The sequence below is a fragment of the Ranitomeya variabilis genome, chromosome 4 (genome assembly GCF_051348905.1).
Source record: "Ranitomeya variabilis isolate aRanVar5 chromosome 4, aRanVar5.hap1, whole genome shotgun sequence".
NCBI lineage: Eukaryota > Metazoa > Chordata > Amphibia > Anura > Dendrobatidae > Ranitomeya > Ranitomeya variabilis.
In genome coordinates this window covers 347,655,497-347,678,585 of record NC_135235.1, presented here as the reverse complement: position 1 = coordinate 347,678,585, position 23,089 = coordinate 347,655,497, and the positions used below count along the sequence as shown (strand labels likewise).

General features: G+C 44.6%; 1 pseudogene across 1 annotated transcript in view; it reads right to left on the bottom strand.

Moving 5' to 3' along the window:
- The window catches only part of LOC143767875 (serine/threonine-protein kinase SBK1-like), a 219,789-nt pseudogene extending 198,004 nt beyond the window's left edge, over positions 1-21,785 (bottom strand). Inside the window, exons 1-2 of the transcript XR_013213773.1 lie at positions 21,606-21,785; positions 13,300-13,502 (exon numbers count right to left, since the gene is read on the bottom strand). The product of XR_013213773.1 is annotated as a serine/threonine-protein kinase SBK1-like (transcript). The remainder of the gene's footprint in view (positions 1-13,299; positions 13,503-21,605) is intronic.
- Positions 21,786-23,089: the final 1,304 nt, after the last annotated feature.

The following is a 23,089-nucleotide window of genomic DNA, read 5'->3' as shown; positions in this document are numbered from 1 at the left end:
TAAACTGGATCTTCGTGGGGCTTATAATTTGGTGCGTAATCGTCCAGGGGATGAGTGGAAGATAGCATTCAGATGCCGGTATGGACACTTTGAATCTGTTGTGATGCCCTTCGGGCTTTGTAATGCCCCTGCAACATTTCAACACCTTGCTAATGACATTTTCAGAGATTTGTTGGACCTGTTTGTAGTGATCTATTTGGACGATATACTAATCTTTTCTGACTCTCTACAGGAACATGAAGAACATGTCAAAACTGTTTTAAGATGTCTGAAAGAGAACCATCTGTATATTAAGCCGGAGAAATGCGAGTTCCATCGTTCTGAGATACAGTTCTTAGGTTATATCATCTCTTCCCAGGGGCTGAACATGGAATCTGGTAAGATTCAGGCTATCCTTGACTGGCCGGTACCCAAGAACGTTAAGGAGGTCCAACGTTTTATTGGTTTTGCAAATTTCTACAGACGCTTCATTCGAAATTTTTCTGATATTGTCCGTCCCATTACTTCCTTGACAAAGAAGGAAAAGCCCTTTAAGTGGTCATCACAGGCTCAAGGAGCTTTTGATCGGCTTAAGATCTGTTTCACATCAGCACCACTGTTGATACACCCTGATCCAACACAACCTTTCATTGTGGAGGTGGATGCTTCTGATAATGCTTTGGGGCTATTATCTCCCAAAGAACTGGAGAGAAGGGTCTGCTACATCCTTGTGCTTTCTTTTCCCCTAGACTAACCTCAGCAGAGAAGAATTACGACGTGGGAGACAAGGAATTGCTGGCTATTATTGCGGCTTTCAAAGAATGGAGGAATCATCTGCAAGGAGCTGCACAACAGATCATAGTGCTAACTGACCATCGCAATTTAGAGTTCCTTAGATCCGCTAGATGTCTTTCTCCTCGTCAGGCTCGTTGGAACTTATTTTTAAATCAGTTTAACTTTGTTATCTCGTACCATCCAGGTTCTCGTAATGGGAAGGCTGATGCTTTATCCCGAATCCATGCTGCGGATTCCATACCTGGAGCCCCATCCAAGACCATTCTATCTGATGCCAATTTCATCGGAGTTATCCATGATCAGGACTTGTGGAAGGAGTGCAGGGAGACCTATGAAGGTGATGTATTTCTGGCCAACCCACCTGTGGATGTTAATCTTGTCTTTAAGGGTGGCATGTGGTTCAGAGATCGACGTATCTACGTCCCAGAGGTCGTTTGTCTGCAGATCCTCAAGTTGGTACATGACTCCAAGTTGGCTGGTCACAGGGGGGTACAGAAGACACAAGAGTTCCTGAGCTGATTCTTCTGGTGGCCAACTTGCCTGAAGGATACCAAGGACTATGTTCTCTCTTGCGAGGTATGTGCCCTTTACAAGACTCCTCATGTGGCACCTACGGGTCTTCAACAACCATTACCTGTTCCATCCCGCCCTTGGGGGTCTATATCAATGGACTTTATTGTGGAGCTGCCTACATCAGGGGGCATGAATACAATTATGGTGGTAGTTGATCGCCTGACTAAAGCTGCTCATTTTGTTCCGTGCACCGGCCTCCCCTTAGCTAAAGATACAGTGAACTTGGTTATACAGAATGTCTTTCGGTTGCATGGGGTTCCGGATGAGATCTCTGACCGTGGAGTACAGTTCACTTCAAGATTTTGGAAGGGGTTTTGCTCTGCATTCAATATTAATGTCTGACTCTCGTCTGCTTACCATCCCCAGACAAATGGTCAGACTGAGCATACCAACCAGATGCTGGAAAAATATCTAAGATGCTATGTCAGCCATCTCCAGGGTGATTGGTTGGAGTTGTTGCCGTTAGCCAAATTTTCATATAATAATTCTCAGAGCGCCTCCACTAAATTTACACCTTTCTTTGCCAATCTGGGTTATCATCTGTGTATTTTACCTAGGTCTCCAATTAATTCTCCGGTTCCGGCAGTGGAGGAAAGGCTGACTGCGATGAGACAAAATCTGGACGTTCTGAAGGAATCCCTGACCACAGCTCAAGAACGTTATAAGAGATCGGCTGATAGATTCCGTAAACCTGCACCCATGTTCAAGGTAGGAGATTCCGTGTGGTTAGCAACTAAGAATCTGAAGTTAAACGTTCCTTCACAAAAACTTGGACAGAAATTCATTAGCCCTTTCAAGATCAACAGTATTGTGAGCTCTGTGGCCTGCCGGCTGAAGCTGCCTAGGACAATGAAGGTACACGCAGTTTTTCATGTATCTTTACTAAAGCCTGTATCTCCTAATACCTTCCAGGGACGTGTTGTGCCACCTCCGCAGCCTGTGGTGATTGATGGGCAAGAACAATTTGTGGTGGAGGAAATTATTGATACCAGGATTCGCAGGAATCGGCTCCAATATCTGATAAGATGGCAGGGATATCCCCCTGAGGAAGACTCTTGGGAACCTGTGGAAAACATCAATGCCCAACAGAAGATTTCTCGTTTTCATCAGAGATTCCCTGAGAAACCAGGTCCAGGATCGTCCTGAGGCCGCTTCTAAGGAGGGAGTAATGTCAGGACTCTGAACATTTTTTACCTTTTGTGCATTACTGCCCTCTTCCAAGATGGCGTCTTTGGTCTCATGTGCACTGTGTCTTCCTGCTATAAAACGCCACCCAAGCCTTCATTCTGTGCTAGAGTATTCTGCCTTGCATCCAGCTCCTGACCTCTGATTACTCCCTGGCTATACACCTGCCCCTGTGAACATGTGTGGTGATCCTGCTACTCTGCTCTGAGTTCCTGCTGCATACACAAGTTTCCAGTAATCCTCCTTCATCTGCTGCTTGTGTTTACTTCATCTGCATTTGCTGGACATGTAAGCTGCTGTTGCCTTGCTATAACCTGAGACTATTAACCAGGCCTCCCTGGTTGAGCTAAGATATGATTTGAACTGCCTATAAGCATATCTATCTGTGTCTGGACTAAGACAAGGATTTATTCGTGTCACGTATCCTCAAGAATAACTGTGCTTCATAGACTTTCTGCTTGATTGCATTTTTTTCTGAAGACTGCTAAGCTGTGTTTATTATTTGCACCAAGTGTTGTGGACTTGAGTTTCTCTCTGCACCTGTTTGAATCACTGTGTGATAATATAGACTTTACCACTTATAAAACTGTGTCCTGTAGTTGTCTTGTTCCACGCAAAGAGTCTCCTGAGTTATCCCCTATAATTATTATACTTTCCTTATTAATGGGACGCAGCACAGCCATCATCCCTACCCCCTTGGCGCCATGCACCGCCTCCTTAGCGTTGTTTGAATCTGTCCCGTAGCCTGCGCTGTTTTGTTCAACATTGGCCATGCGCAGTTTGCGCTGCCCATCTTCTGATATCTTTTGGTGTCAGGCTGACTGGGCCTGTGCAGCCACGCTGCCCGAGATCCCGCCTCGCAGTCTCTTCTGATTTAATCATACTGCGGGCCTGGGATCTATGGGCATGTCTTCACCTCAGGCTCTCACTCATCTCCCTCCACCTTCTTCAGACTGTGCGCCATCAGCTGATCCCTTCTAGCATGCCACAGCCGTGACGCTGCACAGCCTGAAGAATCCAAAAGGAGATGAGTGAGAGGCGAAGATATGCACTGCGCATGCCCATGGATCCCAGCCCCACAGTGTGATTACATTAGACGACTCTGCGAGGTGGGATCTCGGGCAGCACGGCCGCACAGGCGCAGCCAGCCTGACAACAAATTATGTCAGAAGACGAGCAGTGATAACTGCACATGGACAAGGTTGAACATAACAGCGCAGGCTCCGGGACAGATTCAAACAACGCTGAGGAGGCGGCGCATGGCGCCAAGGGGGTAGGAATAACGGCTGTGCTGCGTCCCATTAGGAAGGAAAGTCCCACCTCCGGCACGGTTTCACTGTATCAGGGGACACATTTTATAAGTGTTTAATTCTGCGTTTGCAAGGAGCATAATTAAAAGAGACACCTTTTCCTTTTGCAGCATTAGTGCTGCACAAGTTGGCTCTTTCAGCTACAAATGCCTGGGGGGGTTAAAGGTTACCTTTCAACTTGCTCCAATTAGGCCTCAGCCTACACTCTGCTCCTCCTGCTTTCCCTGGGCTTCAACACTGCCAGTTGCTGCCCGGAAGTGCTGTTTGCACAGTCAAAAGTTGCTCCTCTGTTATTTGGTTTCAGTAACGTCAGCTGATCCCCAGCTGTGTATCTGGCAATGTGTCCTGTGACCGCCACGCTGACACTCCATCAGATATTAAACTGCCTCGAGTGCAGGCTTCGGCCTACACTCTGCTCCTCCTGCTGACCCTGGGCTCTAACACTGCCAGTTGGTGCTCAGAAGTGCTGGCTGCACAGAGAAAAACACTTGCCACTGTGTCAGTGGGGTTCAGTAATGCCAGCTGTTTCCCTGCTATGTAGCCAGCAATGTGTCCTGCAAACACCACGCAGACACAACAGATATTAAACTGCCTCCAGTGCAGGCTTCGGCCTACACTCTGCTCCTCCTGCTGACCCTGGTCTTTAACACCACCAGTTGGTGTTCGGAAGTGCTGGCTGCACAGAGAAAAACAATCGCCACTGTGTCAGTGGGGTTCAGTAACGCCAGCTGTTCCCCTGCTGTGTAGCCGGCAATGTGTCCTGCAAACTCCACGCAGACACAACAGATATTAAACTGCATCCAGTGCAGGCTTCGGCCTACACTCTGCTCCTCCTGCTGACCCTGGGCTCTAACACCACCAGTCGGTGCTCGGAAGTGCTGGCTGCACAGAGAAAAACACTCACCACTGTGTCAGTGGGGTTCAGTAACACCAGCTGTTCCCCTGCTGTGTAGCCGGCAATGTGTCCTGCAAACGCCACGCAGACACAACAGATATTAAACTGCCTCGAGTGCAGGCTTCGGCCTACACTCTGCTTCTCCTGCTGACCCTGGGCTCTAACACCGCCAGTTGGTGCTCGGAAGTGCTGGCTGCACAGAGAAAAACACTCGCCACTGTGTCAGTGGGGTTCAGTAACGCCAGCTGTTCCACTGCTGTGTAGCCGGCAATGTGTCCTGCAAACTCCACGCAGACACAACAGATATTAAACTGCCTCCAGTGCATGTTTCGGCCTACACTCTGCTCCTCCTGCTGTCCCTCGGCTCCAACACCGCCAGTTGCTGCCCGGAAGTGCCATTTGCACAGTCAACATTTGCTGCCGTGTTATTGGGTTTCAGTAACGTCTGCTGATCCCCAGCTGTGTATCCGGCAATGTGTCCTCAGAACTCCACGCTGACACTACAACACAAATTAAAGGGAACCTGTCCCCCCCAGGCGTTTGTAACTAGAAGAGCCACCTTGCGCATCTCTAATGCTGCATTTTTACAAGGTGGCTCATTTAGTTATTCTCCTTGCAGATGCAGAACTAAACACGTATAAAATGTGTCCCCTGATACTGTTAAACAGTCCCTGAGGTGTGACTTTCCTTCGAAATGACACGCAGCAACCCCCTTAGCGCTGTGCGCCGCCTACTCTGCGTTCTTTGAATCTGTCCAGGAGCCTGCGCTGTTATGTTCAACCTTGGCCATGCGCAGTTAGTGCTGCCAATCTTCTGACATAATTTGGTGTCAGGCTGGCTGCGCCTGTGCGGCTGCCCTGCCCGAGATAACGCCCCGCAGTGTCTTATTTATTCTCACTTCGGGGCTGGGATTCATGGGCATGCGCTGTGCATATCTTTGCCTCTCACTCATCTCCTTCTGCCTTCTTCAGACTGTGCGGCTTCACAGCCGTGGCATGTGATTAGGGATCAGCTGATGCGGCACAGTCTGAAGCAGGCATAAGGACATGAGTGTGTGGCGAACATATTTACTGCACAAGGCCATGAATCCCAGCCCTGCAGTGTGAATAAATCCGAAGACACTGCGGGGCTGGGATTCATGGGCATGCGCTGTGCATATCTTCGCCTCTCACTCATCTCCTTCCGCGTTCTTCAGACTGTGCGGCTTCACGGCTGTGGCATGTGATTAGGGATCAGCTGACGCCGCACAGTGTGAATAAATCACAAGACACTGCGGGGCTGGGATTCATGGGCAGCGCGACCGCACAGGCTGACATCAAATGATGTCAGAAGACGGGCAGCGCTAACAGAGCATGGCCAAGGGATAACATAACAGCGCGGTACACAAAAAAGCAACGCTCACGAGGCAGCGCCCAGCGCCAAGGGGGTATTTTTAACAGCTGTGCTGCGTCTCATTAAGAAGGAAAGTCCCGCCTCCATGACGGTTTCATGGTATGGGTAGCACAATTTTATAAGTGTTTCATTCAGCGTGTGCAAGGAGCATAATTAAAAGAGCCACCTTTTCCTTGTGCAGCATTACTGCCGCACAAGGTGGCTCTTCTAGTTACTAACACCAGGGGGGGTTTAAAGGTTCCCTTTCAATTTGCTCCAATTAGGTCTCAGCCTACACTCTGCTCCTCCTGCTGACCCTGGGTTCCAACACCACCAGTTTCTTCCCAGAAGTGTTGTTTGCACAGAGAAAAACACTTGCTCCTGTGTTAGTGGGGTTCAGTAATGTCAGCTGCTCCCCTGCTGTGTATCTGGCAATGTGTCCTGCGACGGCCACACTGACTCTCCATCAGATATTAAACTGCCTCCAGTGCAGGCTTCGGCCTACACTCTGCTCCTCCTGCTGACCCTGGGCTCCAACACCGCTAGTTGCTGCTTGAAATTGCTGTTTGCACAGTCAACAGTTGCTCCTCTGTTATTGGGTTTCAGCAACGTCAGCTGATCCCCAGCTGTGTATCCGGCAATGTGTCCTGCGACCGCCACGCTGACACTCCAACAGATGTTTAACTTCCTCAAGTGCAGGCTTCGGCCTACACTCTGCTCCCCCTGCTGACCCTGGGCTCCAACACCGCTAGTTGGGGCTGTAGGAAGACAATCTTTAATAGGTCCCCCTGGTTGCAGTACTGTCAGCTGGTTCCGGGCAGAGCCTTTGGCTTAGGTGCCTCCTTCTGGGTATCCGAGTTCCACCAATGTCAGGAAATCCTTAGTAGTGCTTTCTGGCATGGGTACCTCCTGCTTAGTAACCTGGTTCCAGTACCGTCAGCTGGTCCTCGGTAGTTCCATTGGCTCTTGTACCTTCGGCTACCCATCCGGGTTCCAGTACCGTCAGCTGGTTCTCAGCAGTGTCTTTTGCTCTTGTACCTTCTGCTCCCCATCCTGGTTCCAGTACTGTAAGCTGGTTCTGGGCAGAGTCTTTGGCTTAGGTGCCTCCTTCTGGGTATCCAAGTTCCACCAACGTCAGGTGGTCCTTGATAGTGCTTTCTGGCATGGGTACCTCCTGCTTAGTAACCTGGTTCCAGTACCGTCAGCTGGTCCTCGGTAGTTCCATTGGCTCTTGTACCTTCGGCTACCCATCCGGGTTCCAGTACCGTCAGCTGGTTATCAGCAGTGTCTTTTGTTCTTGTACCTTCTGCTCCCCATCCTGGTTCCAGTACCGTCAGCTGGTTCCAGACAGAGCCTTTGGCTTAGGTGCCTCCTTCTGAGTATGCGAGTTCCACCAACGTCAGGTGGTCCTTGGTAGTGCTTTCTGGCACGGGTACCTCCTGCTTAGTAACCGGGTTCCAGTAACGTCAGCTGGTCCTCGGTAGTTCCAATGGCTCTTGGACCTTCGGGTAGCCATCCGGGTTCCAGTTCCATCAGCTGGTTCTCTGCATTTTCTCAGCTTTCTTGTACCTTCTGCTACATTTCCAAGTTCAAGACCCTAAAGACGACGACCCTGAAGACCACCCCTAAGATGACGATGACACCAGAGACGACAACCCCTGAGACGACGACCCTGGAGACGACGACCCTGAAGACCACCCAGATGACGACGACGACCCCAGAGACGACGACCCTGGAGACGACGACCCGGAAGACTGAGAAGCAGAAGAAAAAGAAGCTGCAGAGCAAAGAGCAGAAGAACATTAAGCATAAGACTAAACATCAGAGCAAAATATATTATCTAAATTATAAGCAGAAGAAGACTAAGCAGTGTATGGGGGTGAGTCCGTTCCTCCTCAGGGTGCCCCTGACGAAGCTATTGTTATAGCGAAACGCACGTCGAGGTGCGCTCTGGCTGGGTGATCTCCCTCCTTTTGATTCTGGAAATATGACCGCAGGTAAACAACTATCATGCATTATTACGGTTTATGACGCCCGTGCCGGCCTGATGTTAAATATTAGCTAGACTGCCTTTTATATACGGCACGGCTGTCTCTCTGTTAGACATTTGCACTATATCCTGCACAATAGCCTCAATTTTTGGCATGGTCTATGGAAATATCATGTGTATGTAGTTACACATTTGTGTTCTACACAGAATCTTCTAGTGGGGAGACACTCTAGTCTTCGGCTCTGCTTAGATTTCGTACTTGCACTATATCTCACCATAATATTGTGTATTTAATGTTGGTTTTATAATATTGTCTATAATAAATATTTTTGTTTTTAATGGAAATATCTAATCCAGTCTCTTCTGCTGCTGCAGGCCTAACTGAACGCGGACAAATCCTGTTGTAACTCTTTTGTGACAGGCAGAACGGAAGGTGTAATCTTCAAACTTTTATAGATAACAACTACAGGAATGCCTGTCACAAATAAGAATATGATGAAGTAGAATATGAAGAAGAATAATAGTTTAATAAAAAGAATATGAAGAATGTAACAAAAAAAAATAGGTAGAAGATGAAGAAGAAGATGAATAAGGTGAAGAGAATTTGATGTAAAAAATGCTGCTGCTGAGGATGATGAAGAAGAAAGTGTCGGAGAAGTAAAAAGGAAGGTGAAGGGCATGGAAGTAGTGAAACATCAATATCTGACAAAATAAAAAACTCTTAACATAGTCAATATCTTTGTAACTCCGAAAATCTTAAAAAAAAAAAAATGTCTCCGCCACCTCCCCCAATACATCCTACATTATTCTTAGTTGTTTTCCTTCATGTAGAATGAACCTACAAAGAAAGAAAGGGTTTATTTTAATTCCAATATTTTGGTCCCATTGACTTGCATTGGTATCTGGTATCGGTATCGGCGATATCCGATATTTTTTGAATATCGGCCGATCCAATCCGATACCGATAGTTTTTGATATCGGAAGGTATCGCTCAACACTAGTCACCAGCTTAACCCAGCAGGAAGTACGGCGGCATCTAAAAATCACGAAAATTTACAAATCTCCGGGCCCGGATGTGATACACCCCCGAGTACTGTAGGAATTAAGCACAGTCATTGATAGACCATTATTTTTAATCTTTAAAGACTCCATAATAGCAGGGTCTGTACCACAGGACTGGCGTAAAGCAAATGTGGTGCCAATATTCAAAAAAAGGGACAGAAATGGAATTCGGAAATTATAGGCCAGTAAGCTTAACCTGTACTGTGGGTAAAATCCTGGAGGGTATTCTAAGAGATGCTAAACTGGAGTATCTGAAGAGGAATAACCTCATGTCCCAATATCAACATGGGTTTACTAGGGACCGTTCCTGTCAGACTAATCTGATAAGCTTCTATGAAGAGGTAAGTTCTGGACTGGACCAAGGGAAAACAGTGGACGTAGTGTTTTTGGACTTTTCAAAAGCTTTTGATACGGTGCCACTCAAAAGGTTGATACATAAAATGAGTATAATGGGGATAGGGGAAAATATGTGTAAGTGGGTTAAGAGCTGGCTCAAGGATAGGAAACAAAGGGTGGTTATTAATGGAGCACACTCGGCCTGGGTCGCGGTTAGCAGTGGGGTACCACAGGGGTCAGTATTGGGCCCTCTTCTTTTTAACATATTTATTAATGACCTTGTAGAGGGCATACAAAACAGAATTTCAATATTTGCAGATGACACTAAACTCTGAAGGGTAATCAATACAGAGAAGGACAATTTTATATTACAGGATGATTTATGTAAACTAGAAGCTTGGGCTGATAAATGGCAAATGAGCTTTAATGGGGATAAATGTAAGGTCATGCACTTGGGTAGAAGTAATAAGATGTATAACTATGTGCTTAATTCTAAAACTCTGGGCAAAACCGTCAATGAAAAAGACCTGGGTGTACGGGTGGATGACAAACTCATATTTAGTGGCCAGTGTCAGGCAGCTGCTTCAAAGGCAAATAAAATAATGGGATACATTAAAAGAGGCATAGATGCTCATGAGGAGAACATAATTTTACCTCTATACAAGTCATTAGTTCGACCACACTTAGAATACTGTGTACAGTTCTGGTCTCCGGTGTATAAGAAAGACATAGCTAAACTAGAGCGGGTGCAGAGAAGAGCAACCAAGGTTATTAGAGGACTGGGGGATCTGCAATACCAAGATAGGTTATAACACTTGGGGCTTTAGTTTGGAAAAACAAAGGCTAAGGGGTGATCTTATTTTAATGTATAAGTATATGAGGGGACAGTACAAAGACCTTTCTGATGATCTTTTTAGTCATTTGTATGTGTGAAGGAAAGATGGTTTAAGCATAATAACTGATGAAGATTCTTTACTGTAAGAGCAGTGAGACTATGGAACTCTCTGCCGTATGATGTTGTAATGAGTGATTTATTGCTTAAATTTAAGAGGGGACTGGATGCCTTTCTTGAAAAGTATAATGTTACAGGGTATATATACTAGATTACTTGATAGGGTGTTGATGCAGAGAACTAGTCTGATTGCCATATGTGGAGTCGGGAAGGATTTTTTTTTCCCCAATGTGGAGCTTATGCTTTGCCACATGGGATTTTTTTTTGCCTTCCTCTGGATCAACATGTTTGGGCATGTTAGGTTAGGCTATGGGTTGAACTAGATGGACTTAAAGTCTTCCTTCAACCTTAATAACTATGTTACCATGTTACATATTGGTGGTTATGTGGACCTTGCAACAGATGGCGCTGCGCAATGCACACCTGATTTGGTCAACAACATGTTTTTCCTGGGCAGGAATGGCGCACCTGGAAAAGTAGTGGCCTGGGAACAATGTACTGCGCTACAGCCACAGCTATCAGTTTTTTTTAAAACTCCCCATCTCCACCAGCCAGAATTGAAACATTCTGTAAATATGTCTGTAATAGTACAGTGCGTAAACACAAATTTATTTCATCTGCACCCATGTCAGTGGGAGTACTTTGCCTACAAACCACCTAAAAAATGAGGAGAGCATCAAATAGGGAACGTGGACATTGCCGTGCTGCTGCTGGTGTAATGTGCCCATAATACAGTCTGGTGGAGTGCGTATGTAATACAGACTGATGCAGCGTGTCCATAATTCATCTCTTGCAAAGTCTATAGCTTGATAGCATTTTTCATACACTCATTGACAGATTCATGTTTTTCATGGTGATCTGTAGTCAGAAATTCAAAGCATGCAAAATTAACCCTTTAATGACCATTCACATTACCAGGCTCCCTCTCTGGAATCAAATTTGATTCTCTGTTACCCATAGTCACCTTTCCATGGAATGGAACTCATATGGTACAGGAGGTAATCAGAAGGGAATGCGGCATGGGGAGGGTGAGCTGAATGGCCTCCAGATGACACCACGAGTGACCTGTCTCGTCACCCAATGTACCCAAGGCAACACACAGTCACTTCTGTCAGGCTTAAGCCCCCGTCACACTAAGCGAGGTCACTAGCGAGATCGCTGCTGAGTCACAAGTTTTGTGACGCAACAGCGACCTCAGTAGCGATCTCGCTATGTTTGACACGTAGCAGTGACCAGGCCCCTGCTGTGAGATCGCTGGTCGTGTCGGAATGGCCTGGACCTTTTCTTGATTGCTGAGGTCCCGCTGGGTAGCACACATCGCTGTGTTTGACACCTTACCAACGATCTCATTGACGGCTCAGACACCGACACATAGGCGTGCATTTGCGTTGCCTTTTCTGCACCCCTCCGCTCCGATTGGTGGTTGCTACTGCGTTCTGATTGGCAGTCATGCCTTCAACAGAAGGCAACATAGTAGCGCTTCCATCCTTTGTTCCTGACTGCGTGGTCAGGAACAAAGGACGGAAGGGCTATTGTGTCGCCTCATAAGGCAATCAGAACGCAGTAGCGACCACCAATCGGAACTGAATGGGCGCGGAAAAGGCAACACAAATGCACGCCTGTGTGACTACAACGTCACACAGGACGTCCCTCATCGAGGTCTGAATCGTCATAATAGCTGCCATGTGACAGGGTCACAATGACCAACGACATCGTTGTACAGGTCGCTACAGGTCGCTGCTGCGTCGTTGGGAAGATCTCACTGTTTGACATCTCACCAGCGACCACATAGTGACGCAGCAACGATCCCTGACAGGTCGTATCGTTGTCGGGATTGCTTTAGCGTCGCTAAGTGTGACGGGGCCTTTAGACCTGCCACCATGGCAGAAGGTCCTTTTTTTCTTTCGTCTGTTATCTTAAGCTATTTCCCTATTCATATTTGTTTGCAGGGCAATTGTCCTGCTCTTACCCCCCATTTTGCTCCTTTTGCAGCCCCTAAACCTTACTATGATCATTTTACAGACATTTTACTGTAATATTCCACGTTTCGGATTGCCAGCGCTTTGGACGGAGCGGAAAACTCGCTCCGCCGAAAGTGCCGCCCCCTTCTATACGGGCGGTGATTCTGGATGTGTTCATTGCACACATCCGGAATCTCCGCACCCTATTCATAGGGCACTGTGATTTACCTTGCGGTGATGGAGCGTCACTGCAAGGTAAACAGACATGCTGCGGGCTAAAAAGACGTGCCGCATGTTCCATAAACGCAGGGCCGCCGGGTGCGTGTTCGCACGCATAGTGGAGACGGAATTTCATAAAATCCCCTCCACTATGCTGTAACATCTGGATGTTGTGGATTGTACACAGCGTTCAAACCGCAGCTATTCCGGGTGTAATACTGAATGTGGACACATACCCTTAGAGCACAGTCAAGATCAGGGTCAAGTTCGGATCCTAACCAAATTTTTAACTCAAGTTCAGTCAAACACGACAATTGCAAACATCCACTGGTCCATTCATCCCTGCTTCCCAGCAAGTTGGCTCTGCTCCATGAGAGCATGCAGAAAGGCATGAGCAGTGACTGCAACCACTTCCTGTACTACCCTTATGACTGACAGTGAGTGGCTGCAGGGAGAATATTACTTAATTTTCTCCCTGTAGCTGCGCTGCCAGATAGCCTGCCAGATTTAACTTCTAAATATCTGCAGATTACAAATATATCTGCAGGTAAATACTGGTTTTTTGGAAGTAACAGGTTTCCTTTAAATCAAAATTCCATATCTCAGAACATTGTTTTCTATATATAACACAATGCTCTTTACTATTAAATGCAAATGTGCTAGCAACTTACTTGTGGGACAATGATAGAGTGCAGATCTCCAGCAGTTGCCAGCTCTTGAGCAAATGAAAAATATCTATTTGTTTCAAAGGCCACTTGAAAAGTTTTTATAATATTAGGGTGTAATGCCAGACACAACGACACACAATATTCCATTAGAAAATTCTCTTTCTTTGTGGATCTTTTCTTCATCAGTTTTAAAGCCACAATATTACCTGTAAATGAAAAGATACAATTCAAGTATTCATATAAAACATATGACATTACACACTGTTTATGTAAGGGTATAGCCTTTTTTGCTTTCAGGTATTTTAGAACATGTTTCATCTCTGGTACCCAACCAATGTTAACAATTTTGACAAAAGTAAATAAAATCTAGATTGTAAGAAAATAATTAAAAACATACCCATACTAGAAATGATAATGGACAACATGTTGGAGGAAAAGTTTGGGCACTAGAGGCACTTACTAGGGATGAGCGAACATGCTCGATGATACTTGGTTAAAGGGACTCTGTCACCTGAATATGGAGGGAACAATTTTCAGCCATAGAGGCGGGGTTTTCGGCTGTTTGATTCACCCTTTCCTTACCCGCTGGCTGCATGCTGGCTGCAGTATTGGATTGAAGTTCATTCTCTGTCCTCCGTAGTACACGCCTGCGTAAGGCAAGATTGCCTTGTGCAGGCATGTACTACGGAGGACAGAGAATGAACTTCAATCCAATATTGCAGCCAGCATGCAGCCAGCGGGTAAGGAAAGGGTGAATCAAACACCCGAAAACCTCGCCTCTATGGCTGAAAATTGTTCCCTTCAAATTCAGGTGACAGAGTCCCTTTAATACTCAAGTATCACGTTGCTCAGATGTGATCGTTACTTGGTGATAAATGGCTGGTGCTTTATGTAAAACTCAAATCCCCACCCCGCATGTTTGATGCCTGTTACACAGCCAATTAACATGCAGGGATTGCCTGTGTGTCAATGTAATGCCTTAGCCATCTTGGTTGTGGCATTACTGTGATTAGCTGGCCATGTGGGTTTATCAGGGGTTATAAAAGAACTGGTGCCACCCGGCTCAGCACACTGACGCCATTGCACAGCTCTGTGACACTTCAAATTGGAGGGAGAGAGTGCTTGTCTAGGCTTGTGTATGCACAGCATAACAAATTAGAGACCTGTATTGTTGATACTGGTGCTGACCCTTCCAACAATCTTTCCAAAGCTAACTGTTTGCTTTGCCATTTGAATCACATATAATCTGCATCTAGTCTAGGCAGTAGTGATGGGTGAACCCCTGGATGTTCGGCCGAACAGTTAAAAAATAGTTTGGTTCAGGTATCAGGACAGTGCTCGAACCCGGACCTCATTCACTTGAATGGGGGCCTGAATATCCAGTGTTTGCCATGCTGTCATGTGCATGACAACACGGCAAACGCTGAATCTGATTGGTGGTAAAATCATTACCGCTTGCCAAAGAGCTGTGAATCCCAAGCTGGAGGTTAGTGGTGTTGGCTGATGGGAGTATTCATTAGCCGGCATCTGCGCTCTAAATAATAAAATTCAAAAATATAACCGACAGAGGTTCCCCTGAATTTTTGATAAACAACCAGGTAATACTACTGCAACCCTCAGCTAAAAAATGGCATGGGGTATCCCCATGTTTGAGGGCAGGTATTCTTAGGCTGGTAAGGGGCATTGGATATTGCCCCCTCAATCTAAAAATAGTAGCCCGCAGCTGCCCACATCTATTAGATGCACCAATTCTGGCTCTTTGCCTGGCTCTTCCCACTTGCTCTGTGGCGATGGCAAATGGGGTTTATATTTGTGGGGTTGACTTGTATTGTCTGGTGACAAGTAATGGAGAGGCGTTTACAATCCCACAGTTGCATTTCAAATATAAAAAACAATTTTTTTTTTTTATTTAAACATAACACAGTTATACTCACCTAATGCCCATTCAATTGAAGCTATTGTCTCCTGTAAAAAGAAAAAATATAAAAAACAACCACATCCCTCAGCTGTCCATCGTTCTGTCCCACAATGTAATCCATGTCTGGTATAAACAGTTTTCAATCTGGACAGTGCCAAGATGCGATCGTCCAGCTGAGAACCACTGAGGAATAAGCTGCTGTGAGCTCAGCCTCAGTGACTAGCAGTGTTGTTATCGAGGTTACAGCAGGTCACTGAGGCTGCATTCCCAGCCGGGCCCCTGAACTACGGTGACCTTGGTGAGATCACCTCTAGCACAGTGAGAAAAAGTCTCATGGTGCAACTGTGATTTCATCGAAGTTTACCTTGGGAAATTTCTCATTTCTCCCGGTGAATCATTTTCCTGGGTTAAATTTCTTGCCCATACACCATTCTGTGTTGTGGATTTTTTTATACATAACACCACAAAAAAGCATTTAAAACTTTTGCAGGGTAAATTTTGTCACCCATACAGTATTACATGGTCTGGGGTACATTTCAGTGGTCTATAAAACTGAAAAAGAAAGTAAAAAAAAATTGCATGCTTACATTTCTCAGCCATACAGTTTAATGTCTTCTGTGGTATATTTCTGTGATATCTAACACTCCAATAAATATATAAAAAATATAGTTGGATTACATTTCTTACCCATACACTATTCTGTGGTTTGGAGTAAATGTCTGTGATATTATCTAACACTGTAAAAAAGCATTAAAAAAATTGGCTGGGTCACTTTTCTCATCCATACACTATTCCGTAATCTGGGGTACATTTACTGTGACCAATAAAACTGAAAAAAGTGTTACAAAAAGTTGCAGGCTTAAATTTATCAGCCTTACAATATTATGTGGTCTGGGGTACATTTCTGTGAAATATAACACTCCAAAAAAGCATTTCAAAATTTTGCTCTTTTAAATTTCTCATCCATACAGTATTACCTGCTTTGTGGCATATAACATTCCCAAAAAGCATTGTAACATTTTTTTGGTTTGAATTTGATTGTCATCCATACACTGTTGCTTTCTGTTACATTATGGTGGTATTAAACTACCAAAACTGCTTTAACTGCTGCAAAATGTTTAGAATTGAGAGTCCTCAGTGGTTGATACCTTTTTTAATGGCTAACTGAAAAGATAGTAACAAATTGCAAGCTTTCGAGACTACACAGGTCTCTTCATCAGGCATAGACTAATACAAATTCTGAAGAATCACATATTTATGCACAACATAGCACAGAAAAAAAAACATGGATAAGACAGGTGGCATGAAGCAGAATTACCATGAGTGATAAACAGTTATGTCCATAAATATTGGGCCAGTTCTTAGATAAGGAATGTTTTATTGTCCTCTGATTGGGCTCTCTGTTGTGATGACCCCTCATAGTCTGAGGGGCAAGTTCCTTAGTTGATGTAAAAAGACATAAATCCATGAGACACATTCATTCCACCACTAAGACAGTCAAAGGTCGTCATCAGTTTATATTCCCAGACTCTTCTGTCTCTCTGAGTTTTGAAGTTACCCTTTAATATCAGTAATTTCATGTCCATATTGTTATGATTTGGGAGACAAAAATGTATTGCCACAGGTAGATCCATTCTTCTTTCTCTTATTGTATGGCAGTGAGAATTAATTCTTGTTCTAAGCTTTTGCCCTGTCTCCCCCACATACAGACCCCCAGTTGGACATTTAGTACAAATAATTAGGTACACCACATTAGATGTGATGCAGCTGAAAGTACCTGGTATCTTGTAGTCCTGATGTGAATTGGGGATCTTTACCTTGTCCGTGGTCATTATAAATGGACAGGTTTTACATTTTTTCTGATTGCAGGGAAAGGTACCTGCAGCTGTTGGAGAGGACAGGGAGCTCTTGACAATGATGCTTCTTAGATTTGGGGGCTGCCTACAACACAGTACTGGGGGGTCTGGAAAAATGGATTGTAATCAGGCATCTTTTTGTAGTAAAGGTTGTAATTAACTGCTGCAAGTGATCTTTTTTTTTTAAATTAAAAATAAACTTTGTTTCAAGAGATCTAGCAATTACAAAATGCATAAGGCTACGTTCACATTTGCGGTCCTCGCCGCAGGGTCGGGCGCCGCAGCGGCGCCGCATGAATCATGCGCCCCTATATTTAACATGGGGGCGCATGGACATGCGGTGCACTTGCGTTTGGCGCCGCATGCGTCCCTGCGGCGCCCGCGTCGGGGCGCAGAGAACGCAGCAAGTTGCATTTTTGCTGCGTCCAAAATCAATGAAAAAAAGGACGCATGCGGCGCAAAATGCAGCGTTGTGCATGCGTTTTGCCGCGTTTTTGTTTGCGTTGTGCGCTGCGGCGCCGACGCTGCGGCGCACAACGCAAATGTGAACGTAGCCTTAGACATGCGGTAAGGGATGGGGAAGTCGAAGTGCTGATGATTTTGCACTCATATGCAGAGGACATAGGGCAGGTGCTACTATGCCTGTTGCTGGAGCACAAAAAACAAGCCCATCCACGACACATAGGTTCCAGTCACACCTTGCGGGGAGGCACAGTACACCACTTCTGAAGCCAGAACAGTGAGAACAGCTGGCTGGTTGGATAGCAGATAATGCTTCCAGCAGGCTTGGCAGCACTACCCAGTCTGCCTCACCCTGATCCTCTTTCCTCCCACAATGTTCAGTTCCAGGAGACTAGTGATCCCACAATAGAACACTTTGAGGAGCTCTTTACAACATTTGTTGATTGTGGCCTCTCAATCTGCATGCTTCAAGAGGGACAGGAGGACAAGCTGTTTAGTGAGGCACAAAACTTAGAACAGCCATGGCCACAAGAAGATGATGGTGGGTAACAGCAAATTTAGGCTAAGGAGGAATATGATGATGAGACACAGTTGCTAAGTCTTGTTGTTGGTCGCAAAGTCAGGAGGACCAGGGTGTGGTGGTGACAGACGAGATGGTGGATGAAGGCCTTTTTCGGTGAATTTAAAACACCCCCCAAAAAAAAAGGGCACAAGGGTAGTGCTACACAACTATGCTACGTATACCTGACATGCTATAATTTTTCAACAGGCCTCAGTCTGACAGAACAGACGGTATTTTTTTTTTTTGGGGGGGGGAATTTTTTGGGAAAAAAAAGAAGGTATATAGACAGTAAATAAGCTGCTGCAGCAGCAGGCAGTTATGGAGCTTTGGGAAGGATGCAGTGGGGCCAATGAACGCACATACAGTGCCCTGCCTGCCTAGCGCTGCAATATCGGGACCCACGAATTAGCCCTAAAAAGGACTGTTGGTTTCTCAGGAGTTGTGGATGTAAGGGTATGTGTCCACGTTCAGGATTGCATCAGGATTTGGTCAGGATTTTTCATCAGTATTTGTAAGCCAAAACCAGGAGTGGGTGATAAATGCAGAAGTGGTGCATATGTTTCTGTTATACTTTTCCTCTAATTGTTCCACTCCTGGTTGTGGCTTACAAAAACTGATGAAAAATCCTGACCAAATCCTGATGCAATCCTGAACGTGGACACATACCCTAAGAGTTACAAACCTACACTACCTCTAAAAACCACGATTCTTACCCTATCTCGGCAGCAGCTCTCCCTACTCTCGCTGAAACAGGAACAGAATGCAGTGAGCAGGGCGTCGCCTGGTCTCTTATACTCGGGATGATGCTGTGCGGCCCAGCCACGACCACAACAAAGATGGCTGAGGCATTTCATGGCCTGCCAGACAATCCCTGCACCGTGATTGGGTCTCTAAAGTCCGCCAAAACTACTGGGTGGAGACTACAGTTATCGCCGAATAATCCAGAAAATGCTCGCTGCTCGCTGAGTACACCAAGCATAGCGATACTCAGGCGAGTAACAAGTAGTGGCGAGCATGTTCGCTCATCACTATTTATTAACCCTTCAGGTGTTTCACAGCAGCAGAAGCAAGATGAAAGGAAAAAATGAACATTTAACTTTTTAGTCACAAAAATGATCTTTTAGCAACAATTTTTTTTATTTTTCCAAGGGTAAAAGGAGAAACTGGACCCCGAAAGTTGGTGTACAATTTGTCCTAAGTACGCCAATACCCCATATGTAGGGGGGAACCACTGTTTGGGCGCACGACTGGGCTCGGAAGGGATGGAGCGCCATTTGACTTTTTGAATGAAAATTTGGCTCCAATCTTGAGCAGACACCATGTCACGTTTGGAGAGCCCCTGTGTGCCTAAAGATTGGAGCTCCCCCACAATTGACTCCATTTTGGAAACTAGACCCCCAAAGGAACTTATCTAGATGCATAGTGAGCACTTTGAACCCCCAGGTGCTTCACAACTTGATCTGTAAAATTAAAAAGTACTTTTTTTCACAAAAAAATTTCTTATAGCCTCACTTTTTTCATTTTCACAAGGGCAACAGGATAAAATGGATCATAAAATTTGTTGGGCAATTTCCCCTGAGTACACTGATACCTCACATGTGGGGGTACACCACTGTTTGGGCACACGGCACGGCTCGGAAGAGAAGGAGCGCCATTTGACTTTTTGAATGAAAAATTAGCTCCAATCGTTAGCGGACACCATATCGGGTTTGGAGAACCCCTGTGTGCCTACACATTGGAGATCGCCCACAAGTGACCCCATTTTGGAAACTAGACCTCTGAAAGAACTAATCTAGATGTGCGATGAGCACTTTGAACCCCCAAGTGCTTCACAGAAGTTTATAACGCAGAGCCGTGAAAATAAAAAATCATTTTTCTTTCCTCAAAAATTATTTCTTAGCCCACAACTTTTTATTTACACAAGGGTAACAGGAGAAATTGGACCCCAAAAGTTGTTGTCCAGTTTGTCCTGAGTATGCTGATACCCCATATGTGGGGGGGAACTACTGTTTGGGCACACGTCGGGGCTCGGAAGGGAAGTAGTGATGTTTTGGAATGTAGACTTTGATGGAATGGTCTGCGGGCGTCATGTTATGTTTGCAGAGCCCCTGATGTGCCTAAACAGTAGAAACCCCCCACAAGTGACCCCATTTTGGAAACTAGACCCCCCAAGGAACTTATCTAGATGTGTAGTGAGCACTTTGAACCCCCAAGTGCTTCACAGAAGTTTATAACGCAGAGCCATAAAAATAACAATCATTTTTCTTTCCTCAAAAATGATTTTTTTAGCCCACAATTTTTTATTTTCACAAGGGTAACAGGAGAAATTGGACCCCAAAAGTTGTTATCCAGTTTGTCCTGAGTACGTTGATACCCCATATGTTGGAGGGAAGCACTGTTTAGGGAACCTGGCAGAGCTCTGAAGGGAAACTGACGTTTTGAAATGCAGACTTTGATTGAATGGTCTGCGGGCGTCATGTTATGTTTGGAGAGCCCCTGATGTGCCTAAACATTAGAAACCCCCCACAAGTGACTCCATTTTTGGAAACTTGACCCCCTAAGGAACTTATCTAGATGTGTGTTGAGCACTTTGTACCCCCAAGTGCTTCACAGAAATTTATGACGCAGAACCGTGAAAATAAAAAATCATTTTTTCCTCAAAAAAAAAAAAATGATTTTTAGCCCGCAATTTTTTATTTTCACAAGGGTAACAAGAGAAATTGGACCCCAACAGTTGTTGTCCAGTGTGTCCTGAGTATGCTGATACCCCATTCAGTATGTGGGGGTAAACCACTGGCACACGTCGCGGCTCGGAAAGGAAGTAGTGACATTTTGAAATTCAGACTTTGATAGAATGGTCTGCGGGCATCGCATTGCGTTTGCAGACCCCTGGTGAGTAGTGTTGAGCGATACCATCCAATACTTGAAAGTATCGGTATCGGAAAGTATCGGCCGATACCGGCAAAGTATCGGATCTAATCCGATTCCGATACCCGATACCAATACAAGTCAATGGGACACCAAGTATCGGACGGTATCCTGTATGGTTCTCAGGGTCTGAAGGAGAGGAAACTCTGTCTGCTCTGTCCATGAAAAGCATGGATAGAACTAATTTTTGAAAAATTGGTGTCTGAATGAGCCCTTGGAGGTAGGTGTTTTCTATATAAAATAGCTGGTACTTGCCATGTATGGAGTCGACTGATATCCAGAGCTCACTCCATGCACCCATACTTGCTCCATGATGCAATTGTAGGTCTAAAGGGCTAGTTGCTAACATGAAAGATAATAGCAAGCTTTTGAGACTTGCCTATGTCTCGTCATCTGGTATGGTTTACACACTAAATAATCACATATTTCTACATGAATGGAAAGAGAAATAGTGCATTATTACTTCACAATTCTATTTCACTAAGAAAAATATTCTAACCACGTGAAAAAACACAATTCAACAGTATTAAATGTATACATCTTGATGTAGTGCCATTTATAATTAGCTAGTTTATTTTCTTACCTTGTAATTTATGCTCAGCTAGTATAACGCACCCATACGTGCCACTGCCCAGTCTCTTGATTACACTGTACTGGTCTTTCAGTGTTATATATGGCATCCTTCTGGATGTTAGAGTCATCATTCTTTTCAGGATCTCCTCATTTTCATTTTCATCCATCTCTTCTATGTTATAATCTTGGGATTGAGTCTTGTATATTGCCAATTTTATATTATCTGTTAAAAACTGTTCAGATTTTAATGACTAGCAGTTTTATAACTTTTCATACATTTATGATTCATAGACATGCTTTTGGATGTAGTGTCAAAATTAAGCTTTCTTCAAGGAATAAATGATCTTTAAAGTATACTTAAAGGGTTAGTCTCTCCTTTTTAAATTTATGACATTTTTCCAGGATGTGCAATCACATAACCCCTTCACTACCTTGGGGTTTTCCCCATCTGTATTTCTGTTTTTGCTCCTCTTCTTCCCAGAGCCTTAACTTTTTTTTTTATTTTTCTGTCAATATGGCCTTGTGAGGGCTTTTTTTTAGCAGGACCAGTTGTACTTTTGAATTTCATCTTTGGTTTTACCATATCGTGTACTGAAAAATGGGAAATGAATTCAAAGTGTGGAGAAATTGCAAAAAAACTGCAATTCTTTTTTTTGTTGTTTTTTTTTACCATTTTCACTAACTGCTAAAACTGACCTGCCATTAAGATTCTCCAGGTCATTACGAATTTGCAGACACCAAACATGTCTAGGTTCTTTATTATTTAAGTGGTGAAAAAAAATCCAAAGTTTGTAAGAATGAAAATGGCGCCAATTTCTGAGACCTATAGAGTCTCCATTTTTTGGGACCTGGGGCTGTGTGAGGGCTTATTTTTTGTGCACCGAGCTGACGTTTTTATTTGAAACAATTTTTGAGTACATGCTACTTTTTATTGCCTGTTATTGCATTTTATTGCAATGTTGCGGAGACCAAAAAAGCGTAAATCTGACGTTTTGATTTTTTCTCGCTACGCCATTCAACAATCGGATTAATTCTTTTCATATTTTTGGGTATTTCAGAAGTTGGCAATACCAAATATGTGTATTTTCAATTTGTTTATTGTTTTATTTGAAATGGGAAAAGGGGGGGTAATTGGAACTTGTATATTTTTCTATTTTTTTTAATATTTTAAAAAACATTTACCCTACCTCGCCACAACCCAACTTTAAAGCAACAACCTTGATCAGGAAGTCTCCTTACTTGCTCTGGGGTTTTGCATCCTTTTTCTTCTGCTGCTAGAATCCTTGCACTTGACATCCCACTAGCCTGTTGTACTCAGTTCTGCTCAGGACCATTACCTTATGAATTACAAGCTCTAAGGTTTGTGACTTGGCGTCCTCTCCAAGGTCCCTTTTCCGCTAGGCCACTTTATCTCATCAGTCACTTTCTCTTCACCCATTAGGCAGCACTGCTCACTTTGCACTCCAAACTTGAACTAACTAACTACAAGGAGCA